Raw genomic sequence first — 22,100 nt, forward strand, 5'->3', positions numbered from 1 at the left:
CTGTGCGCTGCTAGTGTAAGCGAAAATGTTGTTATGAAGCCATCTTAGAATATCTTGCGCGCAGAACCCTCGACGAAAACTAATTTGCACAGGGAACGGGACATTGTACTTGTCTTAGTACGATTAAAGTCTTCTTAGAGCCATACGTTCCATGACTTTACAAAGGTTGGGCGTTAGCTATACCGGCCTGAGGTCTTGTAATGTCCGACTTGCGTTGCCAGGTTTTGGAATTGGTATCATCACTGATTCTTTCCAGGTAGGGGGAAGATCACCGTTGGTCCAGTATTCGTTGATCTCTTTCAGCATGTAGGACAAGTTTATGTGACCCTGGAAGGTTCAGCAGAGTTGAATAGCTTACGTCATCCGGTCCCGGGGCGCTATTACAGTTAGTCATACAAGGCTGCCTCCAGTTCGTCTAATGTGAAGGGAACGACGTAATCTTTCGATGTATCTGATAGGGGGTCCGCGGGATGGCATCCACTTTTTCAGGTTGGGGGAAAAAACACCTTCCCTGCTTGTATAGTTAGCTTAACCGGGGAGGCGTTCAATTTCAGGGTCATTCCCTGGGAAAGGGAAATCGGCCTTTTTGCGCACAAGGATAGCTCAAATATGTGCTAGGCCTTCAACAAGTTAACTGCTCCATTGAGCGAGTTGCACAGAAGCTGCCAGTCTTGGAGAACGAGGTGCACATTATACTGCTCGACCTCGACTAATGCCAGTGAGAGCGCGCCTACGATGGGATGTCCGGCCAGATCGGCGATTCGCCTTGAGTGCACGAATTCTACGATTCCACTGACTCAAAAGGTGGGAGTCTAGATTCGGAGCATTGAATTTGACTGAAAGCTTCGTTGTAGCTTTCTTCTTGGCAACGTTGATCTGAGTAATGAGCTCGCCTAATCCTGTGGGAACGTTCGCCTCACCGAGCATCCTATGGAAATCGTCCCATGAGACGTACTGCTCTACTCGATGGCGTTGTTGCCGCTGTTGTGATTTTCGCCCTCGAGAGGCTGTTGCGACCCGGGTAGCATGGCCGGTGACCGGTGATGGGACGAGGAGGATGGGAGACTGGGTTTAGAGGAAGGTAACGAAAAACTTTATACACTTATTTACATTATTTACAAAGGGTGACTGAGAATGACTCTCAGTGGAAGGGAACGTCTTCGTCAACCGTAGTCGACTGGAGCTAGCAGGCTTCCCTCGGCCACTTCACAGCCGAGTTAAATAGGGTTCGGATTCCCCAGATCCCTGGCTGGGGAATAAAGTTCGAAGAGCACTGTCCAATCGGATGGACTGAAGGGGACGCTGGTGTTACCACCCACGGCAGGGGCGGTGCGGGCTGTTCCTCTCTCTCGCAGCTGGGTCGATGGGAAGGGGGAGATGCTGACTAATCCAGCCCGGCTGGAAAGGAATCTCCCGCAGTCTTCCAGCAGGTGAATGAACTTGCTTCGCCGCCGGATGTCCAGAACACGAGTCGGGGACACAGCCTTCTTCAATTAACAGCCAGCGTGACTGGCGCCGCCACGTCGCCTCCGCTTCCGCTGTGGTTGCCGCTGACAATGCCTCCTGCCTTCGCCACTGCTGCCGCGGTCACCTCCGCTCAAGGAGGTCCGCTGCACTAATCCACTTAGGCTCGGAGGTGGGGGGGGGGCATCCCCAACACCCCACTGCACCACCACCGTCGCTAGGTTGTCGGCCTCGTCGATTGTTCACGGTTGCTGCTTGATCGGGCCCACGTGGCCAGAAGTACGGTCACGACAAGGCCCATGACAGCACCACGGTGTAGTGATCACTGCCCATGACATCATCAGCCTGTGACCGTAGAATCTCACTGGGATGGGAAACAAGGGTCAGGTCTGGAGAAGTGTCTTGTTGGCCTCTGTGCTGGCCAAAGCGAGTGGGTAGCGCGAGTTCGTTGGTGATCGTCAGTTTGGCTTTGACAATGTGCTGCCATAGGTGTCTTCCCCTACCTCCTGAGCGACGATATCCCCAGCTGGTATGCATGGCGTTAAAGTCACCCCCGACTATAACGCGATCCTGGAAATAAATCCTTGAGAAGTGTTCTAAAAAAGATGTATGCACTCGATATGTCGTAATACCGAGCGATCTGGCATAAACCGAAAAAAAAAACAAGGCTTTTTGGTCACTATCTAAGATAAGGCGCAGTCCCGCTACCTCCTGCGTCTGCGTGCACGACGTGGAAGTATCAAGCTCGGTGTGGGCAGCGCTCGAGAGAACAAGGGCGCATGACTGCCCGTTGGACACTGGAGCCGTATAGATCGCGATCCTGGCCCAGGACGTCGGAACTCTGTGGAAGGGGTGCAGTAAGGTTTTTTGTGCCCTACTGGGCCTATTAGTGCCAGTCTCCTGAAGTAGGGTAACTAGAGGAAGCGTCGGCGTGATGGACAGTCTCATCTGAAGTTCTGTTTGTTTGCTACGGATTCCCCGGCAGTTCTATTGCAAGAACCATATAGGAGAGTCCGAAGAAAAATGTCATGAGGTTTGGCGCTAATGCCCGCCATTGCTAACATGGAAGGTGCGCGGAAGTGAAGATGATGTGTACCCAATTCCGGGCAGTTGATTCGGAGAGACATGTGGCATTCCTAAGAGTGGAAGCATGCGCTTGGTCACCTCAGCAGTGACTATAGTCCGATAATGTGCTTGAGCTGGTCTTCATCTAAGTGTACCATGCACGATCGATCTTTCGAAAGATGCGTTTCTATGCCTTGTGTAGCACTGAGAGTTTCAGTATAATCCCGATGTATGCCTGCTTGCTTTGGTGCCGTCGCAGGATGCTCAACAGATGTTGATAGGGATGAAAGAGCGGCATTCCTTCGACTAATGTTCTCAGATTGTGTGTAGCGTTAGTGCGCATCTTGCCCTTTAGTGTTATGTTCTCTGCCTTGTGTCTTCGGTAACGATTGACTTTGTATTGGAGGGAAGTCCTCATTAAGAAGCAAAATTTGTTCGTAGGCTGGTTATTTTGCTGCGTACTGGCAGGGCTCGAACAAGTGCGCAATCGTCGACAACGTTTTGCTGCCACGAAGAAGAGTCACCACAATGGGCAGAATCGATCAATTTGCTGATAATGACCATTCTGACGAGGATGATTGGCAGCCTTTTAGGCGAAAGAACAAAACTACAGCTGCCGATCCAATAAGCGTTAAACACGCTGTTATAATGAAGTTATACCTCACCTGGACAACATATGGGCGCCGAAATAGAGCACCGCGATCGAAAATGAGCGAAACAAAACTGCGCGAAGAAGACGGGACAAAAGAAAGGCACGAATACACACACATACGCGCTTTGTGTGTGTGTATTCGTGCCTTTCTTTTGTCCCGTCTTCTTCGCGCAGTTTTGTTTCGCTCTAACCATGAACCGACTAGCCCAACATCAAGTCTTACTTCGAAAATGAGCATCTGCGTAGTTTACGCCCTGTCGTTTTTTTTTTTTTTTTTTCACAAAGCGAGCGTTTTCTTGATATATCTGGGAAGTGCCTAACCCCATTCTGGGTTGCTTGGAAAACTTCGAAAATGGAAAAGAGCGAGACCTTACCTGAGAAGGGTTAGTTCCAGGCATGTTTTCCGTGGAAAGAACATAGAAGGGATCTTAGACTGGTGTCGCTGCAACCACTTGGCTGGAAGCGTCGTCCGTCATGCTTGCGTCGGCGTCAAGCGATAGGCGATCGATTGCGCTGCGTTATCTGTGGCGCTGCGGAGCAACGTTGCCGCGGTATCGGCGTATCCGATGTGTCCGGATGGTCCTCTGGGATTGTCTTCGACGCGGAAGTGTTGAAACCGTTGTCCACAGGTGGCGAGGAACACGATGGCGATGGTATATCCATTTTTGGGAGCCTAGCCCAAAAACGTCCCCGCCAAAAAGCTTAAAAAAACCGGAGCGATGCGAACGTGCGTCTGCTCGAGACGGCTGCTTACAGCGCCACCGGAAAGATTGAAGCTTTTCACACCCCTGACGACGAACGAATTCTCTTCTTTGGAAGGTTTTGTGTAGGCTAACCGAGTTCCACGGCTGTTGTGAGGGTTTGTGTGGTTTGACTTAGTTTCTGTGCTTAGGTAGAAGCTCGAGTGAAATTTTCAGGCCAGGCTATAGGTCTTATTTTAGTAGCTCTTTTTTTACTTTTCCGGAATGGTTCTTTGCTTTAGCCGTTGACCTGGTGCTTTCGCGGTTTGATTCCACGTAAGCTTCCCTTGCGGTTTCGAGTTTGTATGGAGTAAGATTTTTGTTAATGGTTGTGTTAGTTCGGGGCGTGGGAGCCCCGCATGCGAGGAACCTCTCAAGGCAGTTGCTGGGTGGAGACTGGGGGTTTATTACCGTAGAGGGAGAGAGAGAGAGAGGGAGGGAGGGCGAGTGTACAAGAAAGCACTTTCGCCGCTGTGGGAATGCAGACGGTCACGGCAAGGAAATGGGGAATGCGCCAGTCGACGGGGCCGTGGGGATCAGACGTCGTCGGGGGAGACAGACGCCTGCCTGCTTTTGTGGGGAATGGCCGGCCCGCGCTTGTTTCTGGGAAGCGGGCGGCGAGTATGCGCGGAGGAGGCAAAGGCTGCCGGAGCGGCCTGGCGTCGCTTGGTCGACGAACACGACATCCCTTCCTCCTTATCTGTGGTCACCGTATCGGTCGGGCGGGCGCCTTTCACGCTGGGGTCGTAGCGCTTGCCGTTACGTGGACCCGTTGGGTTGGTCTCCGCAAGGTTGTGTCGCACGGTCGTCCAGACTGGCCACAGGTTCTCCATGTTCGGAGGGGGGCGCTGATGGTAGGTCGTGCGCAGGCGAAGTTTCCGCTGGCAGCGTGATCACGAACGTAGCTGGCACAGTGTATTGTTTACTTGCTGCTGGTCCGTTCGTCCGATCGTGCGGCGGCGGATCACCCGTCGGGTAGGCTGCTGCACCTGGTTTAATGTGACCAAGCTTAGTGCCTACGAACCGTTCCGTTTCTGTGTTGAGAAGTCTTGTGGACTTCTGCGGAGCTCGTCACTCCCTTGAGTCCTCGCTGCTGCCTTGACGCACTTTTTGATGGCAGGGCCAGGTCCAAAGCACGCTTCTAGTGGCGTTGGTGTTGCAGACGTTGTCGTCAGCACTCCAGAGTTGCAGTCGGCTGTCAAACTTCTGAGGCTGCGACGTAGCTGCTGATCGAGTGGCTTTCTGTCGGCTGCGTCGATGTTGCAGACGTTGTCGTCAGGACTCCAGGGTTGCAGTCGGCTGTCAAACTTCTGAGGGCTGCGACGTAGCTGCTGATCGATTTGCTTTCTGTCGGCGTCGTCGATGTTGCAGGCGTTGTCGTCAGCACTCCAGGGTTGCAGTCGGCTGTCAAACTTCCGAGGGCTGCGACGTAGCTGCTGATCGACTGTTACGGCAGTTGGTCACGTCGCTGGAAAACGTTACGGCTGTACAGCTCGGATGGTCAAGCGTACCGGCTGTACAGCTCGGATGGTCTGCCATCGACGTGCTTCTGGAGAAGTGTGACTTGGTCTCCATAGCTGACTTCTCCGGGTGGCTAGGATCGAAGTGCTTCAGGAGAAGTGTGACTATAGGTATCCATAGCTGACTTCTCCGGGAGTCTTCGGTGTGACCAGCACGCGAGCAGTCTCGAAGGTGTCGGTTCCGCATAGCGTCAGGAGGAGCGCGCGCTTCTTTGCTTCGTCGGAGACGTCATTTGCCACGAAGTAGAAGGCGAGGCGCTGCATCCACGATCCACGAAAAGGCTCGATGATACCGTGTAGTCCTCCAGTAGCCATCGGCGACACTTCGAACTGCGTACGCTCTACATCCCATCCTCGTCGCCAGTGTTAATGGCTGTGTTAGTTCGGGGCGTGGGAGCCCCGCATGCGAGGAACCTCTCAAGGCAGTTGCTGGGTGGAGACTGGGGGTTTATTACCGTAGAGGGAGAGAGAGAGAGAGAGAGAGAGAGAGAGAGAGAGAGAGAGGGGGGGGAAGAGGGAGGGCGAGTGTACAAGAAAGCACTTTCGCCGCTGTGGGAATGCAGACGGTCACGGCAAGGAAATGGGGAATGCGCCAGTCGACGGGGCCGTGGGGATCAGACGTCGTTGGGGGAGACAGACGCCTGCCTGCTTTTGTGGGGAATGGCCGGCCCGCGCTTGTTTCTGGGAAGCGGGCGGCGAGTATGCGCGGAGGAGGCAAAGGCTGCTGGAGCGGCCTGGCGTCGCTTGGTCGACGACAATTTTGTTTTGAAGTGTTTCCTGACCCGGTGCCCTTTAACTTTCGTTAAACATGGTGTTGCATTCTCAGTTATGGATATAGTTTGTGCGTTGTGTTTTTAGCTTCATGGCCTGGTGCCTTTTTTCGCCGTTTTCAGTGTTAACTTGACGCAGACGTTTCAACTGAAGGACGGTTTGTGCGTTGTTTTAGCGTTTTTGGTTTTAACTTGGTGCCTTTTTCAAGGTGTTTCCAAATGTATTGGCCATAAATTGCTTCACCGTTCGTGCGCCAAGAAATGTGTTCTTTGTGCTGATATAGCCAAGAAGCTCGCATGCTTGCTTTGCAAAGCATTTTTTCACCTTTTTGACTGTGAGGGCTGTCCTAGTGATAGCTCATTTGAGATTTTTCAAGATTTGTGTTCTCGAAAACTGCGAACTTAGAAAGATTATCCTGTGGATAACATGTTTGGCAACTAATCAGAGCATCACAGCGAGCGATTAAATACGCCTTGGAGCTTCTTTGAGCAATAAAGAGCTGACAGCCTGCACCTCTGAGTGTCGTGTGTGCGCCTTCTTGTTGTCGTAACCCTTTCGCGCAGTTACACCCTTCATAAACTCAGGTGAGCACTGTGTAACATCAGTTAGAGGGGGGCAAAAGCACCAGATCAGTAAAAGCCTACAAGCTGTGCTTTGTTCCAGCTAGCTGTCACGTGTATCATGTTAAGGCACAAGTTGAATGGCGCAGTAATGGATTCCTGAATTGTATACGCGATGTAATAACCAGAGGCAACTCTATATAGCAATTCCCTATTTTGAATCTCGAGGAAAGTACTGTACATTATAAGCAGGTTATCGATCTCGTTCAAGGAAACCGGAATCCGCATACTTGAATACTTAAAACAAAATTTCAAAAACAGAAAAGCTAGAGCCGAAACATAGAAACCCAACCAGCATCGCATATGTTTGGTTTATTTGGCCGACACACGTACACCTGACCAAATCGTTAACTGGCTCGGGTGTTGCATCGCTAAATGCACCTTGTAAAAAAAGTTCTTTTCGGCTACACCGCTGGCATATTCATGCTGTAATTTGACGCGTGAGATGGGATTTCGTGGTTCCTTTTTGTTCATATAATGTTTGAGTGGAGTACTTGCCTGCTTGGATAAAATTATTAGAAATCCGATTCCTCTGCTTCTACGAAGAGCCAAAACAAGCGGAATACGCAGCAATGGTTCTGGTGGCGCATTTGCGCTTACCAGCAGGACCCCTAGTCTTGTCTATTAGTCCATAGAAATTATACAGCCAACCAGGTCGACTTAGACATGCAACTTGAATACTCCTATGTAATGGTGACCCTCCTCCCGCTCCGCAAGCATGATCCACCGTTACACATACTCAATGTATACTGCAATCCGAAATTGCCGAATGTATCAGTCGCGGACATCTTTAGCCGCGCGCTGAAAGTTGCGGGTCGGGACCCCCTCCTGATGGTGGGCGATTTCAACGCTCCCGCTCGGATGTGGGGTTACTGCCGTGAGGAGAAGCGGGGACGCAAGTTGGCGGAGCTTGCGTCAACGTTGGGCCTCACTCTTCACACTGACCCCGTCCACCCAACTCGTATAGGCAACTCCGTGACTGGGGATACATGTCCGGACTTGACCTTCACCCGCAACATTCAGTATGCAGAGTGGGTCAACACCGAGGAAACCCTCGGCAGCGACCACTGCCTCCTGAACACTACGATTAGGACCCATCCTTTCGCGCGACCAACAACACAAGCCCGACTCCCAGATTGGACCAAGTTCAGTCAAAATTATAACACTGCCACACCCATACATAGGCAAGGCTACCAGTCTTGGTCAGAACAATTGGTCTCTGACCTTCGCTCCTCCGAAACTCAAATTCAGCTCTCAGAGGTGGTCTCAGATGTGAACAACCACCTGCTCCTCCCCTGGGAGGCCCGGCATTGCCTCGTCCGTCGGTGGCGCCGGCAAAAGCACAACCGGAGACTTATCGCCGAGCTAATTCAAAGAGCGGCTGAGTATGCGGCCCAGCTCGCCGACTCCAACTGGGTGGCCCGCTGCAATACGGCCGCGCGGCAAATGTCAAGCCGGAACCCGTGGCGATTCTTTCGCGCCCTAATTGACCCAACGCAAACACGCACGGAAGCTCAAAAACACCTCCAAAGAGCAATACACAGCTTTCAGGGCAACACAACTCAATTGGCGCACAAGCTCCGGGACCAGTACTTGTGCACCGCCCAGGAACCCCGCGGGGGCGTACTCTTATGCAGGTTCTGAGAACGTTGAGCTGGATCAACCGTTCCAGCTCCACGACCTGAGGGCGGCCCTGTCAAAAATGAAACGTGGCACCGCTCCGGGTCGGGACAAAATTACAGTCAAATTGCTAGCCAACCTCCCCGACCCGGCATACCTGTCTTTATTGAATTACATTAACTCAATCTGGCTTGGGGAAGTGCCACTACCCATCGACTGGAAGACCGCCCTGGTCACCTTCATTCCTAAAGCTGGCAATGCCATCAACACGGACAACCTCCGCCCCATCTCTCTGACTTCCTGTGTGGGCAAACTCATGGAGACGATGGTACGTGACAGGTTGTCCGAGTTCATAGAATCCAGACACCTTATCGCAGACACCATGCTCGGGTTTCGCCCACACAGATCTGCACAGGATGTCCTGCTACAACTCGATCGCGCTGTCCTCGACCCCGTCGAATGCCCTCACAATGACAAGGTCGTACTCGCCTTGGATTTGAAGGGTGCATTCGACAACGTTACCGACGAGGTCATTCTTATCCACCTCTCTAAAACCAACTGCGGCAGAAACGCCTTTCAATACATTGGGCAATTTTTAACTGACAGGAAATCTTACATTCGAATCCAGGATAAAGAACATGGCCCGTTTCATTTAGGAACCAGGGGTACACCCCAGGGCGCGGTGCACTCTCTCCCCTGTTATTCAATTTGGCTATGATGCGCCTGCCGGCCCATGGAGCTGGGCGCTGTCGCCGGTGTGCAGCATGCGCTGTACGCCGATGACATGGCCACACAGGGTGGGCCAGACAGGGTTCCCTTGGAGTCATTGAGGCCAACCTGCAGGAGGCGGCGACGATAGTGGACTGTTATGCTCGCCGCTGCGGCCTCCAATGCTCCACCCAAAAGTCTGAATTTGTGCACATACGCCCCTCACTAAAGTTCACAGCCAAAATTTCATTGTCTCTTGATACAGGTCCAATCCTTGAAAATATCGAAGTCCGGGTACTGGGGCTCCTTATACATCAAGACAGACAGCCAGAAACAACATTGGCCAAACTCGGTCAGGTGGGGGACCAGGTGGGCCGCTTGGTCCGCCGGGTTTCTAACAAGCGCGGGGGGTAAGGACGCCTTGCGGCTGGCGCATGCATTTGTAACCAGTCGAATATAGGCCGGGTTTCTAACAAGCGCGGGGGGTAAGGACGCCTTGCGGCTGGCGCATGCATTTGTAACCAGTCGAATTCTATATTCGACTCCATACCTCCACCTGCGGAAGCAAGACGAGGATTCACTCGAAGTCATCTTCCGCAAAATTTTTAAGCGGGCTCTGGACCTCCCCGCGAACACCTCCAACAAGCGTCTCCTGGAGCTGGGCATGGTGAACACATTTCGGGAGCTCCGGGAAGCCCACTTGACCAACCAATACACGCGTCTCTCGAAGACATCGTCGGGTCGCCGCGTCCTTGCCCGACTACACATCCAACACACCACTCTTATGGAAGAGCGCTTACGTATTCCATCCCAGTGGAGATACGCCCTCCACGTGCGCCTCTTCCCGCGAACATGAACCGTGAGGACCATAATGGCCGGCGCCTGGAGCGGGCGGAAGCCCTGGCCCGCCACTATGGATCGAAACCCGGCGTATTCTACGTGGATGCCTGCAGGGTGGCTTGCTGTTGACAGATCTTTTTTATTTGCTGAATTGTCGCATCCTCATCGCAACGCAGTAATGTGGAAGGTGCGCTGTTGGATTCACCTTGTATGCGTCCGGCTTTGCAGCATATTTTCGAAAAACTGCTTTGGCTGACGTAACCATCTTTTGGAGCGTCGAAGAGCGATACCTGCTCCTGGCAGTTCGCGTGCCGCTATTTCAGGCCAGATACAAAGAACTTCTTACCCATATTAAGACATAATTATGGATTTCTTACGATAGTAAACTGCACAAAAAATTCAAGGCAGCGGATTAAAGCACGTTTCTGCAGTTGCAGTCGAAGTGAATGCATGAGACGGTCCTGCACATCGTCGTACTCCTACAAGCTGAGCTGCCGGTCATCGGATCAGGGATTGGTATCGGCGGCACGATGTCATGAAACGGTTCTTTAACTGGCGAGACAAAGCAACAAATCACTCCATGCGCCTCCGATGCACGCTACGAGGCGCCGAGGCGGCTAGCGCGGCGCGTCGTCGCTCAGACGACGCGTCTCTCAGGTCGCAAATGGAAGTATTTGGACAGTGAAGCAGTATGAAAGCTTCTATCTGCATCGAATTAGGCGGATAAATAGAAAGCACGCGTATATGAAGTTTTGGATCTTTGAAAGCTGACTGAGATTGCAAACTTTCTGCGCGTGCGGTGGTGGTAAAAAAAATTTATTGCCAAGCAATGCAGAGAGGGCAACCCCCCCCCCCCCCCTTTACGTGGCACGAGGCAACGCTTAGGGGGCTGCCCTCAAAGGGAAAAGGAGAGCCCTTGGAGGGCTATCCGCTTCAAGGCGTCGGTAATTTTCCGGCGCTGGTCAGCAGCAGCGGAGCTGGCCAGGAGAGTCTCCCGGTGTGACTCCGCCGCCGTGGTTGGCAATGGAGGGCGCGGGAAGCTAGAGCGCATGTGAGGAGGATGTGAAGAAAGTCTCCCGCTTTCTCTGAAAGCTTACAGGAGGAGAGAAACTAATCGGGGTAGCGGGCATGAAGATCGGGGTAGCGGGCATGAGTCGGCGCCAGTGGGAGGCCTGGGTTAGGGTTAGGGAGGGAGCCGGTGGTGCGTAAACGCTCTAGGTATCTCGGTATTGGGTAAGGATATCTCAAAGTAAGCAGACGCTCCTGGGACCGCGCAGAGGGTACAACTCCGGCCCGGAAAGTGAGACCTCGGGCGAGGGAGTGGACCTGCTCGTTGCCCGGAAGGCCAGCGTGTGCGGGAGTCCAGATAAGGGTTACGGGGTGGGTGGAGTTCCAGAAGCATAGATGCCGCGCCATGGTGCGGGATATCAAGCCTTTGCCGAAATTGGTCAGGGTGGATTTTGAGTCTGAGACAATTCTGGTGACAGAGGTGGAGATGAGAGCGAGTGCAATGGCCGCCTCCTCTGCAATTTCGCATGAGTCTGTGGTGACGGAGCCTGATGCGAGTAATCAAGCTTGATAGTTAGCGACGGCGAGCTCCGTGAGGGAGCCCGACGAGTACGCTACGATGTCCACGTATAGGCTACCTCGGAACTGTCGCCGTGTAGCTTGTGCAGAGCTTTGCCGCGGGCTGCCCTGCGTTGTCCGTCGTGCTCGGTGTGCGTGTTCTTGGGTATGTGAAGGATGATGAGATGGAGCGTAGGTCTGGAGGCAGCCCCCCCTCCACCCCCCCCCCCCCCCCTCCCGGAAGGATGTGTGATGATCGGGGCAATGCCTAACTGACAGAGTAGAGTGCGGCCTGCCGCGGTACCCGACAGGCGGGCCAACTGCGCTGTTAAGGTGGCTTCTGCCCGCTCCTCAAACGTGTTGTGGGTACCGAGGTTGAGGAGCCGGGCAGAGAGGTGCTGGTGGGTAGGCGGAGGGCGACCTTCGTGCAGCTCCTGAGGAGCGCGTTGAGGCGGTCCCACTCCTTCTGCTTTAGGGGGGGAGGGGGGGGGGGGGGGAATGCGTACGCCGTGCGGCTCGTGATGTAGGCTTGGGTGAGGCGGAGAGTGTTCCGCTCTCGCAGACCTGCGCGCCGGTTCACCACGAGCCGACTGAGACGGGCGGATTGCTGGGTTTGGGTCTGGAGAGCTTGGATGGTGTTGCCGTGCGCGCCGTGGGAGTGAAGGACGAGGCCCAGGATGCGAATCTTGGAGACTTGGAGACTAGAGGAATGGGGTAGTTCCCTGGTGTGGGATGGGAGGGTTGGTGGGGTCGTGGGGCTCTGGGGCGGTAGAGGAAGAGTTCTGATTTGGAAGGGGAGCAGGCTATAGGCTGTGCGCGAGAGAGTACGAGTCGATTATATTCAGGGCCGACTGTAGGTGTTGTTTTTTTTTTTTAAAGCCCAAACTAATATCTGTAGGTGTTGTTCTATGTAGGCATCACTGCTTCGATTGACCCAGACAGTGATGTCAGCACAGAAGCTGAAATGTATGTCAGGGACTTGGGCGAGTTGGTGAGGGAGTTGGAGAACGGCTGTGTGAAGAGGATAGGAGACAGCACAGCACCATGATGTGTTCCCCGTGCTCCCAGTGAGACACCGGGGAGCCGGTGGTCGCCCAGGGTGAGTGTGGCTGCGTTTTCGGAGAGGAAGTCGCGGACGTAACTGTACATCCGCGCGCCTAAGCCTAGGGCGTAGAGACCTTCTAGGACGGCTGCGTGGGTATACGTTTCGAAAGCTTTTATTAGGTCGACGCCGAGGATATCCTTGGTGTCGCCCGCGGGGGAGTCAAGGATGTGGTGTTTGAGTTGTAGAAAGACGTCCTGGGTGGATAAGCGCGGAAACCAAACATGCACGAAGGTATGAGGTTATTGTTTTCCAGATACCGGCTAAGCCGGGCCTGGAGAACGTGCTCCATGAGCTTGCCCACACACGACGTAAGAGAGATGGGACGGTTAGCTGGCGTGCGAAAGCATGCGTTTAGCCTGGCTGGCTCATGGTTTTCCTTTGCTGGGTCGTCGTAATGGCTGGCGACGATATTGGACACAGGCTAAGCTTAGATCGAGGTTAACCTGACGTGGTCTGTTCGCGCCGCCGATGGAAGTTGATGAAGACAATGATGTGCAATGCTCAGCGTGAGAGTGCGTTGCAGTTCAACACAAGGCGTGGTCGGCTGCGGCGAACAGATCAGCGAAGCTGATCTGTTCGCGCCACTGTGGGTTCGAAACCCAGGTGCAGCAATATTTATTTTATTTCTCATGGACTGTTGCTGTGCTAGGCTTGGCCAAGATCACCTTCCCATTGGCTACAGCTGGTGCGACGCTCCTCCGAAGTAACCCGAGCTTACCCGAGTTACTCTGAGGCTTCACACAAGATGCATTCGAACTGAAACTGATTTTGAGGAAAGTAAAGGGCGCGGTAACTGTAGTAGGAAGAGGGAAATAGGCGCCGTATAGTGGATTATTTTCAACCACATATCGCACAACAAATGGGCCTATAACTCGTTAATCAGATCCCGGTTACAATAACCCCGCGAAGTTTGGGATCCTTTCACTAAGAAAGGCATTCGCAAGCTTGAACGGATACAAAGATGAGCACTTCGCTTCATATACAATCGCTGATTCCCCATCTGAATTAATGAGAATCAACAACATCGTCCTTAGAGTCCTTGGGAAAGCTAGCCCGATTAAAACTCCTCTTTAAACTCTATTATTTTCAGTTCCGTGTGAACCCTTCAACATACTTGCAGCCTTCATGATCTAGAGTCACAAGGCATTACCATCCTCACAAACCATCATCGTATCTTGTGTTGTATCCGTAGGACACTGTAGTGCATGTGCATATTTCTTTTTGTATCTGGCTGTATCTTGTATGAACGTATATGTAACATCCCTCCCTGTTATGACCCTCAACTGAGGGTTGACAGTATTTCTAAATAAAATAAAAATAAATAAAATAAACTGTCTCCGCTATTCGTCCGCACAAACAACCTTAAATATTCTTCCTTCCGTCGCGCTATAGCCGAATGAATAACCTACCCTCTCATGTGTTTGCATCCGAAAATTTTCTTTCTGCGATTGAATGAGCTTTTGACTGATAGCATTCGCTGCTCATTTCTCACAATTTGTTTTCTGTCTTTCCTCCATTTGTGTTTTTTTTTCATCCGGTCTACAGAACCCTACATATCGCATTGTGTAATGGTGGTCCACTCCATGATATCCCGCTCCTGCTTGGGCCTTTACGGCTTGCAGTATTGTACAAATAAAAAATATATATAAAGCTTACTTTCGAAACGCTGCCGCCGTGTCTGGGATTGCACCCGCATCCTCGAGCTCAACAGCCGAGCGTCCTTCAGCCTCGTCAAGCAGGATGCTCCACACGCGCATCATAAAACGGCTAAGTCGTGCTGTCGTGGCCCATGTTCATAGGCGGGTTCGGGACAAGAACGGCGCGGCCGGAGGCGGAGTACTGAGAGCTGGAGGGTGCTGACGAAGACTGTACAAATTTATTTACATTTTTACAGTAGTCAGGTTCCGCACGTGAGATCACGTGAGAAAAAGACGAGATTACGCCACTACGCTACTGCAGTCTGGTTAAAGGGGCTCTGAAACACCTTCTGAGGAGAGTACATAAACTTGCTCAATCACTAGATTCTCTCGTCATGAACACCTGAGCCAAATAATACACTTCTACACGCAGCAGAGTACCCACAATAGCGCGCGAAAGTTGGCAAGTCCTTTCCGGCGACTTTTTTCAAACTCGCGCCCTTCTCCGTCGCACACTCCCTGCGTAATTCTGTTCAGAGATGTCTACTGGTCCCGCAGCTACCAGTCAGCAGCCTCGTTCCGGCGGGTCAGAAAGCTCCCCCCATGGAATGATTTCCGGCGTGCGTCTGGCGTCGACGGTGCGGCTGGCGGAGGAGCGCCGACATTTGAGCGTGCAAAAAGCAACTAGGAGGGGGAAGGTCGCGAATAGGCTGAAATTCAAATTTTGACTACAGGTAACTCAGCTTCTACAAAATGCACTAAAAAGAATTCTTGGTGGAGGATATTCGTGAACCGGCATTCTTTAAGATCCCAAAAATACCACACCTTTATTACCAGCCCTCCCGAGATCCCTAGCCGGGGAATCACTTCACTTGATCAGTGTGCAATCAAGGGTCACTGAAGAGCCGCTCGCCGCTGGAGGCACGGTGAAAGAACGAGAGGTGCTCCAACGAAGGCCACTTATTGTAACCGGAAGAGAACGCCGCCGCTGGGGGCAGTATATGTTCAGAGTGAAGAGTGGATTTATTCATGGGTCACGCGATTAACGCAGGCAGCAGTCGGGTCGCAGCAGGACAAGACAGCCAGCGGGAGGCATCAGCTTCAGCCCGCGACTCGCGCTCTAGCCGCCAGTGATGGCGACGAAGAGCGGCAGTGCTAAGTCGTCCTCATCTTTTTACAAGGGGGGCTATCCACCACTGATCTCCACTAGGTGGCTGGATGCCGCATTACCGCTTTCCGAGACGAGCTTGGAGGAGACGAGCGTGAGTGAAGCCACCGGAAGTTGGACGGCTTGTCCCGGAAGTCGGGTGTCTGCTGTGTATTTCAATGCAAAAAGTCGCGTCATTCGCCCTTTCGTTCTCAGTTTCCTGCGCGGTTCTCGTGTAATGTCTGCTGTTATATGAAAGGAACAAGCAAGCTGAACGCGAGAAATGTGAGCATTGTCTGCAGAACCCTGTAATTTCTGTGAAAGCGGAGAAAATAGGCATGCAGGTTTCACCCTGCCGTGGTAATGGGGTACGTACCACATAATACACTATCATCTTATCTGGTTCTTGTCTTCTGAGCCTAAAGGAGGACTAGTGGAATGGCGATGAGACTAAGGTCATCTTAAAACCACATTTTCGTGCAGCAAAGAAAAGGCTAACGATGGCGCGGAAATCATGACACTCGAAGAGCCGCTCGTTGTACAGCTGCTGCAGTTTCAGTTTCGAGTTGCAGGCAGCCGACGTGCCGTCTCATCGATGGCGAGTCATGTTTATCGCTTTAGGACGTGTAGTACCTTAGAGACGTGCTTTTAACCTGACTCCATGGCACAGCCACCTTTTTTTGTACAGCTGCACCTAGAATAAGCACGTAAAACAATTTTCGGGCTAGTCATTAGCATATTTAGAGATCCACAGCGCGAGAGAAACGACTGACGAGGAGGACGAATGCGTCAGCGCGTGCCTTTTTCGATGCGCACAGGGCGAGAGAAATTGTGGACGGGAAAGAGGAACGGAGGACAAGCGCTACTGAGAGAGAAGAAGAAAAAGAAGGAGAAGGAGAAGGAGAAGAAGCGCTACTTGCACCCCCCGCGTGAGTATGTACCATGTTTAATGTGGAGAAGAAGAAGAAGTCTACTGCACCAAGCATCAGGAATAAAAGCCCATTCAGGCGTAATTTGGTACAATACGAAATACACTTGATACCTGATACATTTCGTCGGAAAAGCAATAGCATACCTTTTGGAGAAGCGCATGTAAACGAGAACACCGTTGGCACTCCACCATGTAGTCGACTGCCTGGTGTAGGTTTCCATCTCTTCTCTCTTAAATTTGCCCATCACTGATGGCACAGTTTGGGCGTAGAGCGCGGTAGCATGTGTCACAATAAAGCGCAGCGTTAGATACGCTAGCTGAACGTGACGACACAGAGCTGAGCAGACGAAGCTCCGTACTTGTTGTGTGTAGAGACGTCCTGTCTTCTGCTTCCTGTCTCTGACGTCCTGTCTTCTTTCTGAAAAGTCTTTCCCGAAGACTTTGCTGGTCTCATCATGCAGTTTTCGGCGCGACAGGTGGGGATTATTGTAGAAAAAGACGAGAATGACAAAAAGATGAAATGACAAGGTGAAAACGGAGACTGAAAAAAATGTAAAATGAAAATTGGTTTTGAGCAAAGGAAATGGCGCAGTAACTACCGCACGTATCTCGGTGGACACTCGAACCACGGCGTAAGGAAGGGATAAAGGAGGCAGTGATAGAAGGTGCCGTAGTGGAGGGCTCCGGAATAATTTCGTCCACCTAGGAATCTTTAACGTTGCAATGCTTTTGTGTTTCGCCTCCATCGAAACGCGGCCGCCGCGTTTCGATGGAGGCGATACGCAAAAGGCGCCCCTGTGCTGTTCGATGTGAGTGCACGTTAAAGAACAGTACTGATGTCCAATTTCGTGCACTGCCAAAGGCTGACTTCCGGGACGCGGCCGCTTACTTCCAGTGGTTTCACTTCCTGGCGCCCGATGAGCCATCCAGCCCCCTAGTGGAGATCAGGGCTATCCTCACTATTAAACCACTTCCAAAAAACATGCACCCTGCTTTTCACGAAGGCAGGAGGAGAGCCAGAGCAAAGGCCCTTGAAGCCAAGCTCGAAGGCTCGGAATACACAACCTATGTAGACGCGGCGGAATACGAAGGAGGCGACTCCTTTGTGGTCGTGGCCGTGAACGACTCGGGTGAAACATTAACGGCCGGTTCGGTCAAAACAAAAAACTCAGGGACAGCGGAGGAGGCGGCTATCGCCATGGCAATGGCCAGCACCAAAGCAGTCACCATAATTAGCGACTCCAAGGTGGCTATCAACAATTTTGCGCGGGGTATGATCTCCCAGACCAAAGAGAGGTGGAACTAATATGGGTATCGGCACACTCGGGGAACAGGGGAAACGAGTTGGCTCACAGTATAGCTCGAGGTTATGTCAGCCGAGCAGTGGGCCGGGTTGAGTCCCCAAATTTCACGAGAGATGCATTCATATCATTTCACGAATACATCAATCAGTTTAAACTGGAAAGGAGGATCTATCCGCCACCAGACAAAAAGCTCGACAAAAGCCAGGAGGTAATGTGGCGTCGGCTCCAGACGCGAGCCTTCTTTAGCCCGTCGAGACTAGCACACATGTATCCAACACAATACAACGCTACTTGCAAACAATGCGGCGAGATAGCCGGATATGACCACATTTTATGCAGCTGCAAAAAGGCGCCGCCACCGGCGGACCTACTACCAGTCCCTTCTCTAGTGCGGTGGGAGGCTATACTGGCCAGCTCAGACCCGTTGACGCAAGTCCGGGCCACTGAGTGGGCTCACAAGGTCGCCAAGAGCCATGGGCTCGAAGCCACCTACACCTAGTATAATGCCCACTAGGGCTCAGTGCTGACAATAAACGTTTTCCAATCCAAAATCTCCACCGATTAGCAGCTGGTCTCGAGGGGGGCGTGCGCGGCCTTGCCCGATTATGCAGGCTTTCAGCAGGCGGGTCTCGAGCGGAGGTGGCGGCGTCAGCGCTGGAATATACCTATAACACTCATAGGCTGGCTGGCCCAGCTCAACAAGGCGATAGAGACGCATGCTGAGAATATCTCGGCGAAATTTGGAATCCTTCTGTAACAGGCAGGACGGCAACATGAGCCTGCCCCAGACCTGGTACCTATTCCGCCATCTCATTGATCCAACTCAGTCCAGGACACACCAGAAACACAACCTCATAAAGATCATACACACATCCGAGGCCCCCTGCAGGAACTCCTCTAGATGTTTCGTGATCTCTGCTTCACCGCATATCCCTCCGCAGACCACCCCACTACACAGACTCCCCCATTGAACACCTCAACCAACCGATCACCGAGGCAGAAGTCAGGACAGGACTTCAGCGCCTCAACACGCCCTCAGCTCCTGGCCTCAGCTGACGGAGTGCACAACAAGGCACTCCGCAACCTCGATTCCCCCTCCGCCAAAGCTCTAACCGAATACTTCAACGCTCCGCGGCGCCCTCCCACCTCAGTGGAAAGACGCCGAATAAAGGCCGGAATACATGGAGCGTTTTTACCGCGGCGAGTCGTCGATTTTCGCCCGACGGCGCAGATTTGACGCCCGGCGTCGAGAAAAACGCCCGCCGCCGCCGATCAGGAACGGCTAGATTTTGACGCGCGGCGTCCGGTGAGACCGGAAGCGGCGGCTGAAGCGAGCCAATAGCAGCGCAGAAAGCCCGCTCTTCCGGTCCTCTGCCAACCGCCGCCAACATGGCCGCCATGGCCGTCGAGCTACGCCGTGTTTTTGGCACGCAAATGCTTTTGTCGTGAAAATAAACGCTTCGTCAGTCTTGAAATGTCGCTTTTTTTAGAGAACACGGCCGAATCTTGGATCGGAATGCCTGCGCTCCCTCGCTGAAGCGAATGTGTCGAAGAAAACCGCAGCCGCTGGTGTCCGCGGCTGAGCGGGCGTCGAAAGGTACGCGACGGCATGCATTCGAGCACGCAAATCTTTATGGATACTTAAGCGCGCGTGCTAAATTTTGTACAGTGGTGTCGAAGTGAAACTTTCCTGATTTTAACAGAATGGTCAACGTCGCTGTTCTCACAGACCTCCTTGCACAGTGGTGTTTGCCACTTGTTGATCACATTTGCTTTCGCGTCGAGGGATGCGCGGCGGCGCGCCGCCGCTTCAACGCTCCATGTATCTCCAGCCGGGCGTCGCGCCGCCGCGACGTTTTCTGCCGCGCGAATGTCGTCGAAAAAAACGTCGCATGTATCCCGGCCTTAAGTCTTTATTCCCAAATCCGGCAAACAACTTCTCCCATACTCGATTTAACTACGTTAAGACCCTACCACTGATAATTTTTTTTTTCATTTACTTGTAGGTAACTGGGCAGTGAAACAACCAACTACAAGAAGCATATCTTTTACTGGATAACTAACAACAATAATAATTAGTCATTGTTATAAGGAACAGTGACTGAACCGAAAGCTGAGCGAAAAACGGACACAATTAAGCGATGAGGCTCATCTTGTGCCCCGCACAGCAAATGAAGCGGTGGCTCGGCCGTGGCAGGATTGGAGCGGTCGCCGTGAGGAGGAAGGTCGTGAATGCGCCCCGTTGACAGGAACACGAGCTGCGGGGTGAATGCGAGAGAGGAGTCGGAGCAGAAAGAGGCACGCAGCTTTTGTTGCGAAAGCAACACAACGCGAGTCGCCGAGCCATTTCGCGGAGCTGACGAAAGGCTATACTGCGCATGCGCGAGGAGCAGTGACGTCACACGGCGCACAGCTGACGCGCCGCCGGCGTCCCTGCGCAGAGGTGCCGCCGCCGCGCTCGCCAGTTTCGCATGCGCAGTAGCGGCGCATAGCTAGCGTGCCGGGACTGCCGCCGCTGCCGCGCGCTCTCCATCGCCTCTCTCTCTCTGCGCTTCTAAGTGTCGTGAATGTGTCTTCCTGGTGTTCTAACCCTTTCGCGCAGTTAACTCTTTAATTCAGAAATCTCTCTCTCATCGTTGCTTTCGCAATCCTCCATGTTTAGCCAGAGCTAAACCACTGCCAATTTTTTTCTCATTAGTTGCAAGCAAAGATCAGTAGTTTAGTTCTAATTTCCTTCACGCACTGCCCACCGCTTCTTGGCTCAATATAAATAGAGGCCCCGCGGCCTCAGACCCCTATGACGACGTCCCCTCTCCGATTATTGAGAAAGCCTTTAATGCCTCATCGTTGTCGACAGAAGGCAGTCAGCAGAAGCTTGTCAGCAGAGGTGTCACGCTTTTGACGGGTGTCCACCGAGATATGGGAGACAGTTATCGCGTAATTTCCTTTCCTTAAATACAATTTTTAATTTTCTTCATTACGGCCCCTCTTTCTCTTCCTTCTTTCACTCCGACTTCCTCCCTTCCTGTACGTTGCGTTTCAGGTGTCCACCGAGATGACAGAGAATTACTGCGCCATTTCCTTTCCTCAAAAAGCGTTGCGTTCAAAGGGCAAATCATCGCGCCGAACTGGTGGTGGCGTTCCGTGGACTCCCTGGCAGCGCTACAACACGCTGACGCGTTCCGCTCCTAAAGGCGAAGCTTAATCGTCATTAATTAGCAGTTAATTAGTATTCAGTCATCAATCAGTAATTAGCAATCAATTAGTAATTTGTCATTACTTAATTAGTACTTAATTATGTGTTGCGTCATCCAGGGGTGACGTCACCAGTGCCACAGAGGCAGTCAATGTGGTGCGGAAAACGCTTTTGCCTCTACGCGCTTTAGACAGTCAAAGTGCCCCCAGAATTTTTTCTTTGTTTATTGGGATTGACATTCTCTGGTGCTTATATAGGAGCGCCACAAGGTCAGTCACACAATTGCAGGGTGCTTTTATAAGGCTCCTCGAGTGCAGAAATTTCGTAAGGCGCCTCAGGCCTCTCTTCTGAGGTATATACTTCAGGCAGTCACGTTTCCATAACCGGTTGGCCAGCTGGCGGGCGTTACAGAACCCGAATGTTACCTAATGAATTGTTGCATGCACGATGCGCTGATCCTTTTTCTGCCGCTTGTGCATGAAGATATTGGACTAGTCCCCTCCTCAAAAGGTAAGGAAGCAGTCGCGCACTGCCGATTCCATGGTCAGCTGACAGCGCCCGTGAGGTCATCTCAGCTGGAGCAAAGACGATTGCAGTGCGGATTTTTCACGGAGATTAGAGCTGACTGAGACATATACCTCCGCCCAGTCGCATTCACAGGTGTCGAAATGCGTTGTCCATCTGTATAAATATATGCGTTAATATGCAACACGGCTAAGGGCTGCAGCGACGGCAGTGCACTTAGTAGTCGCTTTATATATGAATAAGGTATCTTGCAGAGGAAGTGGCTTTCGTGAGAGTCATGTAAAGTGCAGAAGAAACATGTTCTGCCCCACTCCCACTGCTGTAAATTTTAAGCAGTTCCCAACAACAAAAATGTGCTTCAAGTTATGAAAACAGAAGGCGGGCACCACTTTTGAGCAGCCAAGTACTGAACTTTGCTTCACCCCGGCAGGTGCACTGGTCTATTTCAGGCAGCACTGGAGCCTTTCGACAGCACCCGCGACGAAGTCGTGGTCCGGGAAACATCTGGTCCCGCCGAACAGAGAAGCGGCAGACACTGGTCCCCGCTATCAGCTTCGGGGAAGTCCTTTCGTTCGAATGTCGCATCTCAATCTCTGCATGCCTATGGAAGGCATGTGCGGCTGTCACCTCCCGGCTTGATCCGCTCCTGCAAGAGAGCCCATTACCTTGACCGGATGCGGCGATATATG

This window comes from Amblyomma mixtum, chromosome 3 (genome assembly GCF_055824585.1).
Source record: "Amblyomma mixtum isolate Tamu chromosome 3, ASM5582458v1, whole genome shotgun sequence".
In the NCBI taxonomy this organism is placed as follows: domain Eukaryota; kingdom Metazoa; phylum Arthropoda; class Arachnida; order Ixodida; family Ixodidae; genus Amblyomma; species Amblyomma mixtum.